This window comes from Octopus bimaculoides, chromosome 7 (genome assembly GCF_001194135.2).
Source record: "Octopus bimaculoides isolate UCB-OBI-ISO-001 chromosome 7, ASM119413v2, whole genome shotgun sequence".
Lineage (NCBI taxonomy): Eukaryota > Metazoa > Mollusca > Cephalopoda > Octopoda > Octopodidae > Octopus > Octopus bimaculoides.
Window position 1 is genome coordinate 60,017,863 of NC_068987.1, and position 14,817 is coordinate 60,032,679.

At 34.8% G+C, this 14,817-nt stretch overlaps 1 long non-coding RNA gene across 1 annotated transcript in view; it reads right to left on the bottom strand.

Moving 5' to 3' along the window:
- Positions 1-12,444, bottom strand: part of LOC128248385 (uncharacterized) — a 40,364-nt gene extending 27,920 nt beyond the window's left edge. Inside the window, exon 1 of the long non-coding RNA XR_008264624.1 lies at positions 11,052-12,444. This is a non-coding gene — a long non-coding RNA (uncharacterized LOC128248385). The remainder of the gene's footprint in view (positions 1-11,051) is intronic.
- Positions 12,445-14,817: the final 2,373 nt, after the last annotated feature.

The following is a 14,817-nucleotide window of genomic DNA, read 5'->3' on the forward strand; positions in this document are numbered from 1 at the left end:
ATATATACATATTCATACATACATATATACAGACATACATACATGCATACATACTTGGACACATACACAAACAAATTCAGACACCTACTGATTTATACACACAAACTTTTGAGGATGGAACACTAAGAATGAATCTATTATGGAGTAATAGTAAAGATAAAAATAATGGGATAATATAACAGAAAATAATCTTTGAAACGACATCTCTTTGAAGGGCCTTAGACGTTTTTCATTTTATTTGATCTCCATAGAATGTGATAACGTTATTGCTATATTTCCATTTTTTTTCTTCTTCCTTAACCAAAGCCTCTATCGTTGAATCCCATTAAGAATTATTTCAGTTTTATTTTCTCGCTATCTACAGCTTACTTTCATTACAAATACAGTCTCCCGTCGTTGACATTAAATGGATATTTGACACTCTTACACTATTTTCTGAATGTTTGTCTTTGTGTATTCTCCCTCTCTCTTTCACTTTCTCTTTCTCAATCCTTCTTTACATTGCCTTTGTGCCTATATGAATATATTTGTGACAGCTATCGTCAAAATATTCTCCGTATGATCGTCATCCTCCCTTATACCCCTTAAGTTATAGTGACATACTTTGTTATTTTCTCTTTTATATAATTCGAGTCTTTTGCCTCATTTCTCTAATATTCTCTCTATATCTATGCCCATATATTTGCGTAACAATTCAACTTGCGCATATATAAAACACCATATTGAAGTGTGCTGCGTAGTGTCATTTAATGTTTTTATTTTCGTTTCGAATGTTCTTTTGTAGTGGAATGACTTGACACAATATATGAGCAGTCCAAATCAGTGATAGTTATTGTTAGTTATATTTGTGTGCAGTTCTTGGAATTTAAACTATGGATTTTTGTTTCCCATATTTTTCCATTCTCTGCAAACCAGGTATTATTGCAACTGTTTTCACATTCTGAATATCTTTATTTCTACATAGCAATACCTATTCACAGCCGTTTGTTGTACATGTAAATACTCTTGGAACCAATTTCCATCGATATTCCCGCTCCAAAACTAGGTACCATATACTTTGCTATAACTGCCTCGTATTCTTCCCAGGGTTGCGATATTGGCGACTATATTTGTTTCAGAACCAGAGGTAAGGCCTTTCATGTAACTTGCTTCAACGCAAAATCGAAGGCCTTCCAGACCCTTATTCGTGAGCTCCTTTAGGTTTACGATGTAATTCTTACTCAAACCGCGGAAGACATTTAAGCTATAATGAATCTCATTTTCTAGAGCATGCGTTGCTTTTGAACTTATCATGGGTCTGAAGAAGACAAACGTCGTGCTCTCTCAGCCTCCAAGCCAAACCTATGTTGAACCTAGCATCTTCGTCCAGAGTACAAGATGGGTGTAGTCGACTTTTTCGTCAATCCTGGCAGCACTTTCTAGAGATAGATCTTTTGATTCTGAAATAAATCCAAGGATCGGAAAAAAAAACCCAGCAAATCAGTTGGAATGTTAGAAAATCGTGCGTGATCTGACAGGGTTATCATCAAAACCAAAAAAAGCATCTATGAATCATGCATCTTAACTGTCTTTTTGTACACTTCTGAGACTTGGGCTATATTGCGTCGTCACATCAAGGCTTTGGAAATGCTTCATCAAACATGTCTTAGGAGGATCTTAAATATCAAATGTCATCTCTGACACCAGAGACTTGTTCTTCAGTAAGTGAAAACACCCGGAATTAAAATGCTTCTCACACACAGTCAGATGTGTTACACTGGGCAACTTACTAAAATGCAGGTTACTTAAGCAGTTGTTTACGGATGATTGCAACGTACTAAACGTCTGAAGCATAAACCTATGATACGCTTTTGGGATGCCAGCAAAGCAACATTAACCTTAAGGATTTCAATGTATATATTAATGACTGGGAGTAGATGACGGGAAATCGATCCGTTTAGAAAGAAGTAATCTACAATGGCTGTAAAGAATTTGAAACACGGAAAATCGAACAATCCATCTCGAAATGCGCACATCGTAAACACAGCTTCTAACGCTGGAGGTGTACTACAGTGTCAGCTGTTCACTACCAGTCAACTAAGGTAACACCTCTTATTTTTCGAGTACCTTCCGGAGTATTCGAGCGGTTTCAAGCAGTGCTGTTTTCTAAAAGTGCTCCACCCTTATTGCAGCCCCTATTTGTTCCATTTACTTCTCGAGATTTTTACTCACTGTTCCCAGGGCTCCGACAATTATTGGTACTACTACCACTTTCTTCATCGACCACAACTGCTTAACTTCCCAAGCTAACTTGTCATATTTATCGACTTTTCTTTCTTCCTTATTGCATACCTTATTGTCAGCTGGACATGCTGTATCTATGATCCAGCATAGTTTGTTTTCTTTCTCAATTAATACTATGTCTGGCTTCCTATTCTCTATCTCATGGTCGCACTAAATCATAAAATCCCACATGATCTTTGCATTAACATTTTCGATGATGCCTTCGGGTTTCAGGTCATACCAATCTTTTGCTCTGTCAAGTCCATACTTGTTGCAAAGTGTCCAATGGACAAGCCTTACTATATTGTCGTGGCGTCTCTTATATTCCTTCTAGGCTAGTGGCGTACATTGACTGGTAATATTCCATACAGTTTCACCATTTTGTCTTCAGATTCTGCACTTATCACTTTCTGATGTGTTGTCTATTCTGTATTTTATGTAGTTTATTCTTAATGCTTGCTCTTGGGCAGCTCAGATTAGAGCCTCCGTTTTCGGTTTTAAATCACTATTAATATTATCATCATCATCATCACCATCATCATTATCCTCTTTACTCGAGGCACTTGCATCACAACCATATGTGCGCGACATGGTGCACTCATATAAAGATAAACTGCGCATAACTTTGCAAGTGTGGCCCAGTTAGAATTTTCTACAGGTCGAGTAGCCCATCCCGCTCAAAAGGTCCTTAAATAAGGCTTGTTTAAAGATGTTGAACGAAACACCCACGTTTCCAAAGGTGAATTATTCAAACCCCAAAGAATTCCTCTCAACACATGGCTATGATGCTCCCCCACTACTTCTGCTCGTGACCAGAGATGTTCATATCACCAGCCACTAAAGGACATGTTCAACTGGTTAAGGTCAAAGAACTCACAAACGAATCTGTGGTATTGAACAGAATATTTGCTGTAGCCAATCTTTTATACCACGACAAGACAATGTACATGATAACACATAAAATCAGTTAAGATGAGAATTCATTAGAGTTATTGCCTGATACTGCATTAGGGCTACCATTATTAGCAGTACTTCGCCCGTTGTACGTTCTGAGTTCAAATTCCGTCGAGGTCGACTTTACCTTTCATCGTTTGGGGTCGATAAATGAAGTACGAGTGAAACACTGGTGTCGATGTAACCCTAACCCTAACCCTAACCCCACCTAAAGGTTAAAAGCCATTTAACAATTTGCAGCATAGAAAGCTCAAAGAGAAAAGTAACAAAGTACAACTCGTATAAGTTATTTGTCCTAAGGCGCACCAAGCAGAAATTTGGAGTCCTAAAAATACCCATTCCCACTTTCATTGCCAAGAGCTAGCCAAGACATCCAGAAATTTCTTCGCTCACTCACAACTGAGTGAGACATTGAGAATCACTCAAAACAATAGAAACAAATTGCGATATGATCTAGTAACATCCCCTAGTTACAGTATCATCATACATATTTACGAAAATGGAGACGACACGAAAACCAAAAGCGTTCGGATGACTTATTCGCTAAGAAAACAATCGAAATCTCGAAGATGCAACTCATATGAAGACAAAACACTCTTCGCTGATTTAAAACACATCTCTTATGAACGGAAACAGGTCTCCCACGAGAGATGTCGGAAACGAATAAGAACTCTAGTGCCTATTTCGAAAACCCGCAGTGACTCTGTGAAAAAAATAAGGCAGTTACAGCACCTGAGATACGGGTGGTATAGAGCGCCTGTGCAAGAAAGTAATAACTTGATTAGAAGGTCTTCCCTTTGAGTGTTAAGGCTATAGGCAAGGCTTGCGTGCGCCTTAGAAACATTTATCGTAACTGGCTGTAAAGTGGGACAATCCTCGGCTCTGGGAGCCGAGGTATATTAATACAGCTGAGGTAGAACGCCAACAAAAAGAATATTATAATGTCCAGTTCATAACCTTGTTAAAGGCAGGCTTTAAGGTTTTAGCGAAGGTGTTATCAAATACTTTGCTTCTTATCCTCAGTGGTTTGGATGGGAAAGCGCAAAAGAAGTACAATCCCCATTAGAGCCATGCATGACAGACTTCATATCATATTATGAGACAAAACTAATGGAGGAACCTGGTTTTCATAAGTTCCTGTTCCACGTAGTTAATTCACTTCACAACCATGTCATTCTGGGTTCTTATGGCGCAATATCTACCATTGCTTCGAATGATTCCAAGTATTGGTCAGAGAAATTGGGTTGAGTGAAACTTTCTGGAAGCCCAACAGATTATATCACGCGAATTGTGGCAGACCGATCTTACACCACCCCCTTGTTTTCCTACAGTTCGTTTAAGAGATTTAACTGTGTTCAAATCACTCGAACCAGAAATCCAGTCCCATTTCTCGTTTCTCTAGCAGACATTGACCTGCAACTTATCACGCTGTGCATCGGCAACATCAAACATACCAGTGTGAGAGGAAGGAAACTACTGCAAGTATCACGAGCATTGCCTCTCTCGTTATTAGATTATTATTAAAATATTCCTATACCACCAGTACTCGACACTCTGAATTTTTCCAATATTGATTTATATACAACAGATACAACGCTTGTTGTTTTCAGAGAAGAACTGTTTTCTGGTTTAATCTAACAGCAATATATTACAGGTATTCATTTCTCTCGATTTTTGATAGATAAAAAAACAAGGTAGATGTCTTATGTAGAAGTGAATAAAATATAATGGAGAGTAATTTCATAGTGCCAAAATTGGGGCTATAGTTAGTCAAAATAATCGATATTGGTATCACAGGTATAGTGTATCCGTGAATATTGACCATGAACAATATAATCAATTTTTTTTATTGACTTTATTTTCTGATAAATTCCTGGTGAAGTAACTCGCAGTCGTGTGATATTTCATAATTTTATATGTATTCTTGCAATGTTCGACTTTCTTAAATAAAAGAACAGAATAAATGGAAATTTTAAAACGTTTTGCTTTTACATAAGCTATTCATTCTGTGCGAAGTTGTGAATTTTTTTTTTCCCCCCATTAGTATATACTCTGTTCAGGAATAAGTGTCTCTTTTATTACAGTGATATCACGTGTTGGTGGCATATATTTTTTTGTCACAGTATCCAAATAATATTTACATATTACTTCGTTGAGCGCTTGTTATCATCAGCGTTCTTGTATTGATTTTTCTGGCGTCAACAAACATATCTTCTCTACAACGAGGAGCTACTATTTCACAGCTTTCCCGTCTAGTAGTAGTCCGAATTTTGCAGGTTCTTTACCGTGAACACACTGACAGAAGATTACAACACGAACTGTTCTCGTAATTAATTAAAACATTACTTTATCATCATCATCATCACCATCATCATCATCATCATCATCATCATCATCATCATCATCATCATCATCATCATCATCATAATTATTATTATTATTGCTACTATTATTAATATTTGTTTTGCTTTCACTCAGTTAATTCATTTTTGGAGACAGTGACACTGAAACAGTAGCTAAAGTATACTCGTACACAAACTTACACGTACAAATGCACACACAAGATACATAAAATTCATAACCATATGACACTTTCCTCTTGATCAAACTGAAAATCGTGTTTGTGTTTTCTTTGTTTTTTTTTTTTAATTATTTTATTTTATTTAAAAATTACCTGGAGTGAGAGTAATAAATATTCAATTAATGCCATCGAATAACAATTTAAGTAACTTCAAAGGAATGTTAGTTTCATATCTGATATAGACCGTTATCATATAAGAGTTTAAAACACACACACACACACACATCCTTTTGTTTACTTTTTTCCGTGTTTGTTATCCATTGTGTGTTTATTAAGGAAAACAGGAAAATAGGTAAGAAGTGTTGATGACATGCATAAATATGAAATATTAATTTTGTAATTGAAAAATGTTATTATAATATTTGCAAAATCTTACACTATCAGTGCATGCTATGCGTACATTCTGTCGCATTGTAGATGGATCTATACCTGATTACGTACGTACGCACACACACATACATATGAACACACAAATATACTTATACATGCGTATATACACATATGTATACATATATACACACCTATATATACATATATGTATGTGTGTATGTATGTGTGTATGCATGTGTGTGTATGTATTCATGCTTACATGAATGCGTGTGTGTCTGAGCAGGAATAATTAAATGTTGATGACCTCTTCCCTCTGATTCTCAGGCATAGTTATACAACTACTTCAACCGATAACAATCACCAAGAAACCTGACTGCACACGAAGAGATTAAAAACAAACAAATCCCACCACATCAACAATCTCTTTCTCTTACCAGTTCCAAAAAAGACTTTCAAATATTTCCAGTTACCGCACCATACACCAGCAACAAATCACAAATATTAAAGACAAGATTCGTGTATCAGTAGCGCCCATCAAGGTACCAGGTTTGTTCAATATAAAATAAATAAGCATACGAATATTATTTTAGCTACACTTTAGTTATGTCAGTGAAGCCTCTGCTCAAAACTTTTCGCTACATAACAGACTTAAAAGAATACATATAACGCACTTTAGGACATTTTAATATTTACAAAGACTTGATCCTCAGACCATTTATACATAGAAATAACACCACGTCAAAATAGCAACACCTGGACAGGCGATGGCTCGGTTTGTTTGGGCAGCAAGTTCAGTCCACGTTACTCGTGACAAAATACCAATATCACCCGCAAAAACTTAGGAGCACACACAACATCCAAACGCTTTAGTACATCCCCATACTAATGACAAATACTCCCCTTTGTAGTACTAAGGACATAAACTGAATAAACAAATACTCACAAACATAGCAACAGCCTCAATGCCTTCATTAACCCGAAATATTACGTTGTGATGGCCACCACCAAAGATAAGCGCAGAGAAACAATAACTGTTTTGTTCAACTGTCCCCACCTAACCTGTCTTTGTTGCAGGTCACTACTAGAATCTATACCCATACAAAATTAAATAGAGAGACTAAACGGTCACCTCATGTAATAAATCACTGTTTGAATGTTAAGTATAGTCCTTAACAAGGCGAAGGCAGAGTGTATCCAGAGCACACGGTCTATAAGCAGTACCTATTCACACTGGCGACTACCTATGTGTCATTACGGAATACAGCAACAATAAGTATAGTGATGTTAAGAAAACATAATACAGAAATGTGTATGTTTTGCAACTAATTATTGAAAGAGCAGATGACAGAGACAAACACACATACATACACTGTGTGCACAGGTGTGTGTGGGCGTCTATGAGTTCATGTGTGATTGTAGGTAGGTGAGTGTGATGAAGCTAAGTGCACGGTATAAATATGTGATAATGTGCATAAACATATTCACTATATATATACACACACGCGCCCGTTTGCACGCGTGTATATATATATATATATATATATTTATATATATATATATGTATATGCACACACAAACACACACACATGTGAATGAAAATGAATGTGTATGCGTGTACTCTTGTATATGAAAGCGTAAATATGTATACCTGAATGCTTACACTTTCGTACATAAGTCATTATAGTCACACACAGGTATGAAAGTAAGTACGTGCGTGTATGTGTATATGTGTTTGTGATGTATATTGATATTACTGTTGCTATTGCCTGTGCGATGTTTATAAGATTAATGGAACTATGTCAACAGCCCGGCATTTCCAATGTTTTAAGTAGTAGACAAGGCGGGTCAGAATATAATATTTTGCTCTCACCGACGACCGCCCATATTATCAGCTTCTGTACTACGTCATTGTAGTTAAACGTGCTTCTGGGATTTCCCAACAGTTGATGTATATGCGTGTCACGGATAGGAAATCGTCGCATCGCACTTACACTACATTGCGTTTTGATATCTCCCACCACATCATTTTACGCATTGACCACGCAAAGACCACTTAAGGAAAACCTTCGTTTCAAGCAGAAGAAGTAGATTAAAATTTCTGGAAAGAAATATATATAGAAAGAAAGAAAGAAAGAAAGAGAGAGAGAGAGAGGTAAAAGGAAGGAAGGAAAGGAAAAGTAACAAAAGCAAGAACAAAAACAAATCATTCAAACGTTGTTACAAGTTACTGTAGGCCTTCTTAGTAAATAATTATTTTTCTTAAAACAAAAGTACATCGTGGTCGCATTTTATAGGATTTTTTAAATAGAAAACCTCATAAACGTTGTTTCATTGAAACGTAAACGCTATCAATACCCAGTTATACTCACAAACACACTCGTACACACATACACACGCACACACTGACACACAATCACGACGAAATATCGATATAACTATACAGTAATATTTCTATTTCGTATTACTAAGTAATACAAGAATAGTTGCGTGTAACTGTTGATATAAAGATACAAAAGAAGCTATGATAGTTTGCCAAGTGGTTTCTGCTAAGTGTCTGTACTAGACTTAAGAATATCTAGTAATTAGTATTACCTGTGTGTAAGTTCATTTGGTAAGACGCATACGTAGGGTTGCTTTAAGATTTAGAAAACAAAAGTTATTACACCGAGGCTATATATTATCTGTAGTTACTACCAAAACTACACCAAAAGGATATTTCAATGATGGCCAAGCCAATGGAAAGTGACAAGTTGATTGGACAAGTGAGCGAAGCTTTATCAAATGAGAAAAGTAATAGAGAAAGTACAACTACCACTCACCGCATGCATCACCTACATAAACTGGAAAAGTAAGTTTTTGGTTTTTGTTTCGTACTTCCGTTTGTTATTATTTTTGTTTCATTTCATTTTATTTCATTTTTGCAGGATTTGTATGAGGGGAGAAGAGGGGTGGCCAAAATATAAAATATATTTTAAGTAAAATTTCTCTCTTTAAAAATACTCATTTTATTCATTACCATTGTTAACGCGGTCACTTGTGTGTGAGCAAGGTTTATTACTGGCTGGAATTCTTAAGCGGCATTTTTTTTTTTATTTCACGATACTTTATTGAACTATAACTAAACTTTATTCAATTTCTCAGAATTATTTTCTATATATATTTTATTTCACAGAATTTTTTTTTTTTTAAAGTTTTGTTTTTCTTTATGATGCTTTTTGTTTTTATTTTGGTATTGAAATAACAGCAAAATATGGAATCGATATTTTAAAGTCTTTTCAACTTCAATGAACAGTCAACCACTCTCCTAACCGGAACGAAACGTTTCGATTCATTCGAAACTGAATGACTGCAAATCGGACAAAAAAAAAAAAGAAAAAAAATCGAATCGAAATTGTCATTTATTTTTGATTCGTTGTACATTTTCCGTTCTTCAAATCTTTATTCGATTTTTATACCTTTGTTCTTTTAATCGTTTGATACTTTCAACTTTGTTTATATAATATCTAACATTTTTTGCATTCGTTATTATCAGTGTTACCATTTCAAGTTATTTATCATCTCTGTATGTCACTGCCATTCAATATAACCTACTTACAATATTTACGTATTAATATACTTCAGTACTATAATATTTCAAAATAGTACTATACTATTCCACTACAGCACTATACTATTTCAGTCTGTATCTACAATATTTCTTCCTTGTCACAGATAAATATTAATTTCTTCTACACTACGGAGAATTCATCAAATATATTCATCTCACAATTCTAAACTTATCATAAATATATTTTACAGATGAAAAGCTTAACGTCAACATCGGAAGACACAAACACACATACGTGCGGACATAGCATACATACGCACGGACATAACACACATACACACACACACACATTTATATTTATGTGCGTGTATGCACATAAACATATGCATCTTTTTTCTTGTGTGTTCTTCGTGTGTGCCTGCGCATGCATTTAAATGAAACGGTTTATATATGAGCGTACGTGTGAGTATACATGTGTATGAATATGCGTGTGTGTATATGTGTGTGTGTGTGTATGTGTGTGCGTGTGTGTGTGCGTGTGCACATTTTAATTACTTCCTTTTTCTGTATGATCATTCATTACTTTCTCAAATTATATTTGTTAATCATCATTTTTTTGTTTTTTCAATATCTGCGAAATCTAATTCCAATCTTTGCAATAAACACGTCTAATTATTGAGTTTTGTCCAGATTTTACAAGGTGTCGAGAGCGATATTCATAAATCCATTTTCGATTCTCGTTCACTTCCATGTAATTTCGTAAAGACCTAACGGTAACTATAACTACAGTTCCTCGTTTTTGTGACCTAATGTAAGGCACTGTGTCCCTAGACTATATATATATATATATATTTGTGTGTATACATACATATGCACACATATATATACAAACACGCATACATACATACATACATACATATATACATATATATATATATATATACATATATGTGTGTGTGTGTGTGCGTATGTGTGTGTGTGCGTGTATGTGTGTGTGTGTGTGTGTGTGTGTGTGTGTGTGTGTGTGTGTGTGTGTGTGTGTGTGTGTGTGTGTGTGTGTGTGTGTGTGTGTGTGTGTGTGTGTGTGTGAACAGAAGTGAATTTACAGTTTCTGGAGAATTTTGTAACCGTTGCTGTCCGACATAGATATGATACCAAGGCCACTCATTTATAGTTATAATATTTTTAGAAAAAAAATATAGAGATTTTTATATTAACCACTTATTAGCTAATGTAAGATACATGTAATTAGGTAAATTGATGCATCTCTATCTATTTAGCTTACGGCGCGATAAATAAATTATTATTCTGTTTTGGCTAAATACTGATGAAATGTCTTCAGTTCGAGGGAGGAATGATAAGATGTTTTGTACATACCTTTTCCAAAATACAAAAATGAAAAGAAAGAAACTGATGGTTAATTGAAATAAAATGTCCTCAACCGACGATTGAGCCACTCTTCATCTTAGAATTCGGAGAACTTACGTTCTGATGAATGAAATTTCACAGACTGATGAATGAAGTGTTGATGGATTTCGGCTGCTGGTCATTATAATTTCCTTGGTACTTCTAGGTTTTAGTATAGATAAAAATGTCCGATAGAATTTTTAAATAGAGCAGGTCTGTGGAAAATCTTCTCGTGAGAACAAAACCGTGGACGATGTACAGATTTGTTGTGGGGTACAACGCTATATACTATGATCAATTGTTTACTCAGAAGAGCCTCATTCAATGGTGAAACATGCTGCATTAGAGTAGACTTTTCTATCACCGATGAATACAAGAAGTGAAGAAGTGTTGAGCACCGATCTTGAAGAATCTTGTGATTCACGAAACATATAGTAAAAGTTTTGATGAATATTGCTTGATTTAACACATTGGTACAATGCTACAGAACTGTAACGGAACGTGTTGCTGAATGAAGAGACGGTAGAATAATAAAAATAGGTGTTGTAAAGAATTCTATCAGCTATTTGATGTGTCTGCCACTAGATGGCATTCGAAATAATAATGCCAAAGTTTGATAAAATTTCATATTTAAAAAGAACAAGATATTATAATGAATCCATATGTTTTTAAGTAATGTATATTTTATCCACTTCGAGAAAGCTGATGAACAAAATAGAACACAACGAACAGAAAAAAAATGATATATAATAAGTTATAAATAAATAACAAACTGAAACTATTTAAGCTTGGTCATAAAAATTCAAATAATATTCCCTAAAGATGAACTGTTGTACACGAATAAACAAACAAACGCCTACACTGCGTTATATATTCTTCTTGAATATGTGTTTTGTAATAGCTAAGCGTTGCTGCCTGTGAAATCATTGAAGGGTTTGAAAAGGTCTACAACACTACCGAAATAGTGGTTACATCTAATGTTTTTCAATCTTAAAGCGATGACCTGGATCTACAACATGTTGCCTACATGTTGTGAGGTAAACTTAGCTTTTTATGAGGTAGGTGTTTTACATATACAGATTTTACAACACAGTGCTTGGATACGAACTGCGGAGCTTTCCAATAGTATTTCATAAACTTCCAACTCAGCTATCTATATGATTTGTTTGTAATGCACGTACAAATGGACAACATTAATGTATAAAGATATTGCAGCACATGTAATAACGTGATGATTACCAATCATATGAGAGCGTACGACCTGAGAGATGTGTAAACATATATTAGTCTCAGTGAATGCCGTGTATTTTCTCAATGATCCATTTTCTGTAATGTAGTTCATTTATAAAAAGACAAACCAAAAACCTTTGCTGCAAATTAAGTAAGGAACGAGATCAATCTATTTGTTTTGTCAACAAAAATTTTCTAGGTGATAAATAAGTACACACTTACTCTTTCTCCCCCTCTCCCTCTCTAATTCACACACACAGATACATATAAATTACAAAAATATTTGTTAGCATGTATGTTCGCAACCATATATACATAGTATATATATATAATATATTTGTATATATATATATATATATATGTATATATATATATATATATATATATATATAAATCTTTATCTTTACGCACGTACATACACACGCCCCGCAGAGAGGGAGAGAGAGAGGGAGAAAGAGAGAGGAAGGAAGAGAAAAAGAGAGAGAGCGGAGGGAAGAGTGTCAGAGAAAAAAATGAGTGGATTAGGAGAAACATTAGGGCGTCGGAAAATGCCTTGCACTATTTTTCCGCTTGTTTACTTCTGAGTTCAAATCCAAGATTAATTTCATCTTTTTTTAGGTGTCAATACAATAAATAACACAATTCTAGTGTTGTTCTATGTTAAAAGAACTTTCAATCATTCTACCTTTTTCTACTTTGCGCAAGCTCATGTGTGTTCTTTCTATATAATCCTGAGTCAACTTTGACAGCTTGCCCTAATTTAACGCATTATACAGATATATAGATATCATATGTATACATATACAGGCGTAATATTTGCTCGATAATATGTGGTAAACCTATCAAATTGAGTCACAAACTATTTTCATAAAATACGTTTAGTCGTTTCGAAGATGGATATAGAGAGATAACAAGTATGCCTCAACTTGTATACGATAAAAATTGAACTGGGCAGTTTTTTTTTTTATATGGCATGAGCTACGTTTTGGTGAGAGTCATTTGAACATTACTTCCCTGTATCAGAGAACTGAACGTTTGTAAGATGTGAAAATCATAATGCATAAAGTACGCTCAAGATAACTGTCAGCACCAGAGATGAAGAACCATTTTAAATTGGACGAGCCTTTTCGAGGTAATTGCCATCTGAAACGCTTTCACTGAACTTTACTTCCAAATGACAAGGAGACATTTCAAAAACAAAGACAAGCCTGTTATTTCATAAAATATTACTCTTCATAACAAATGTAGTGGATGTAACAAATGTAGTTGAGTCTCGGAAGAAGAATCGTCACAAATCAATAAAATTATATGCCACTTTATTGTTATTGTTTTTTCCCCTTACACAATATGCATGTTTCGGACTACCGCTTGTTTTCTCCCCTACCCAGCCTCTGGTCTACAATAGCTACAGATCATTAAATCAAAAGACAACAAATCAAAGTAATCAATGATAAATGGTAACAAGTAAGAAATTACTATTACAACAACAACAACAACAACAACAACAATAACAACAACTACTACTACTACTACTACTACTACTACTACTACTACTACTACTACTACTACTACTATTATTATTATTATTATTATTATTATTATTATTATTATTATTATTATTATTATTATTATTATTTAGGCGGCGAGCAAGCAGAATCATTGCAGTGCCGTATTTCGTCTGTCTTTACGTTCTGGGTTCAAATTACTTCGAAATCGAATTTCCCTTTCATCTTTTGGGGTCGATAAAATAAGTACCCGTTGCGCACTGGGGTAAATGTAATCGAAGATCCCCTCCCCACAATATTTCAGGCATTGTGCCGATAATATAAAGGATTATTATTATTATTAAGGCAGCGATTTGGCAGAAACTCACAACGTAAAGACGGACAAAATGCTTAGCGGCATTCTGTCCGTCTTTTTGTTGGGAGTTCTAATTCCACCGAGGTCAACTTGCCTTTCATCTTTTCGAGGTCGATAAAATGACTACCAGTCAAACACTGGGGTCGATGAAATCGACTATCCCCCTTCCACGAATTGCTGGCCTTGTGCCAAAATTTGAAACCATTTTTATTATTATCATAATCAATTATGAATTAGAGGTATGCGCATAGCAAGCTAAAGTGTAACTACATTAATAATAGAGTAATCAAGCCATATTTTCACAGCTGATACTGATACAAAAGTTTCGATCAAACACGAAGAACATGATGACTGCGATATTCACATATTGAAAGCAGTCTTCACTAAGAATTTGTACTTCATTTTTAAACAGGTCTTAAATTAAATTTTGAGGGAAAATTGTAATCACTAGGAAAACGGTAATTGGTATCATGGCAGAATTTCTCTAGTCATTAGTGACACTTTTACGAATTTTAGTGGGATGGAAAAAGAAGAAAATATTGCACCAAATTCTATATTGTGTTAAACGCTGTTTAATATCATTTTTTCCTGTCATTATTTTCTATTCCTAGGGCAGAATATTGATGCATTTTGTTAGAGCATAGGA